The following is a 2,412-nucleotide window of genomic DNA, read 5'->3' as shown; positions in this document are numbered from 1 at the left end:
TTTTTAATTTTTTTTACAATTTTCAGATTTTTAATGACCAAAGTCATTAATTAATTTTTAAGCCACCAAGCTGAAATGCAATACCGAACCCCGGGCTTCGTCGAAGATTACTTGACCAAAATTTCAACCAATTTGGTTGAAAAATGAGGGCGTGACAGTGCCGCCTCAACTTTCACAAAAAGCCGGATATGACGTCATCAAAGACATTTATCAAAAAAATGAAAAAAACGTTCGGGGATTTCATACCCAGGAACTCTCATGTCAAATTTCATAAAGATCGGTCCAGTAGTTTAGTCTGAATCGCTCTACACACACACACACACAGACACACAGACACACAGACACACACACGCACATACACCACGACCCTCGTTTCGATTCCCCCTCGATGTTAAAATATTTAGTCAAAACTTGACTAAATATAAAAACCAAAATAAAAGTAGAAAGGGACATACATCTGCAGTTAAATTGGTTAAACAAAAGATTAATTATTTCTCAAGATGACTGTCACATGACACATGGACATCCCCTCACATAATCACAAATATGTTTAGGTTTTCGTGTGGGTGGAGGAGCATCCATCCTCATTAAATGCTACACAAAATGCAACACCTTCTGTCTCACTGGTGTGCTTTGTCGGGTTTGTATAGGTTGTGGGAGAGTGACCTTTTCGTGCAAAAGCTCTGACAAACAAAGGATTGACCAGTCACTAGTTGGTGGTCTGTCAGCAACACCTGTTTCGTTCCCCCGGTTTCTGACAGCCCACTCGCTCGTGGTTGGTCAATCCTTTGTTTGTCAGAGCTTTTGTAAGAAAGGGTAACCCGTCCACAACACCAACAAACCCGAAGGAGTTATTTCCAAACATCTATTATTAATATCAATAAGCAAAGGCTAATCAGACCTTCATATAAGGATGAACAATCTCAAACCAATGGTTCCATAGATTAAGATATCTTGGCAGGTCATACAGTCCATTTACACTCACAAATCTAAAAATCTGCAGCAGTAACACAAGTATGGAAATATAGGTACTGGACGTATGTATACCAACATTAACATGCCCACACAAATCCCATTCTTTCAGACAAAAATCAAGTATTACAAAAATGAAAAGACCACAAACACAACAAAGAAAATCAAAGCCACTTCAACCTCGTCACATTTCAAAACATTGAATTTAACAAGTTTTGAACAGCCATAAGCAAAATTTGACCAGAAAAGTGTTCTGGTCATATGTCTTTGACAACAGCAATGAATAACTGTAGAATATCCCCAAAATCAAGTTCACAGGCACACTTTTCATGACAGCAGTAACTTTTAAAAAACCATCACACAACGAGAAAAGATTCAATAATCAAGCATAAATCCACCGGCATGAGTGATTATGAAAGTAAATTAGTGTGTGTGTGAGTTACTGTAAGCTGACAACACAGCAGAATGTAGCCATAACATTCTGCCAGTCTAAGAACATCAAGTTGGAGATAACAAAGATTCAATCAAATGGTTAATCGTACTCTGATATGGTTAACCTTAAAGACAATGTCTGCAGAGGTCACAAACTGGCACTACCATGACAATCACACTGAATGAATTTAACACACAAGAAGTTGTTGCCGAGATTGAAAGTTGACAAAAAATTAAACAATCTTAGACAACAACAAACAAGTCGCGTAAGGCGAAAATACAATATTTAGTCAAGTAGCTGTCGAACTCACAGAATGAAACTGAACGCAATGCCATTTTTCAGCAAGACCGTATACTCGTAGCATCGTCAGTCCACCGCGCACGGCAAAGGCAGTGAAATTGACAGGAAGAGCGGGGTAGTACTTGCGCTGAGAAGGATAGCACGCTTTTCTGTACCTCTCTTTGTTTTAACTTTCTGAGCGTGGTTTTAATCCAAACATATCATATCTATATGTTTTTGCAATCAGGCACCGACAAGGAATAAGATGAAAGTATTTTTAAATTGATTTCAAAAATTTAATTTTGATAATAGTTTTTATATATTTAATTTTTAGAGCTTGTTTTTAATTCGAATATAACATATTTATATGTTTTTGGAATCAGCAAATAATGGAAAATATGATGAACGTAAATTTGGATCGTTTTAGAAAAAAATAATTTTTTTTACAATTTTCAGATTTTTAATGACCAAAGTCATTAATTAATTTTTAAGCCACCAAGCTGAAATGCAATACCGAAGTCCGGGCTTCGTCGAAGACTACTTGATCAAAATTTCAACCAATTTGGTTGAAAAATGAGAGCGTGACAGTGCCGCCTCAACTTTCACAAAAAGCCGGATATGACGTCATCAAAGACATTTATCAAAAAAAGGAAACAAACGTTCGGGGATATCATACCCAGGAACTCTCATGTCAAATTTCATAAAGATCGGTCCAGTAGTTTGGTCTG

Source organism: Littorina saxatilis, linkage group LG16 (assembly GCF_037325665.1).
Source record: "Littorina saxatilis isolate snail1 linkage group LG16, US_GU_Lsax_2.0, whole genome shotgun sequence".
Taxonomy (NCBI): domain Eukaryota; kingdom Metazoa; phylum Mollusca; class Gastropoda; order Littorinimorpha; family Littorinidae; genus Littorina; species Littorina saxatilis.
The sequence above is the reverse complement of the archived record's forward strand: the minus strand, read 5'-3'. Positions refer to the sequence as shown.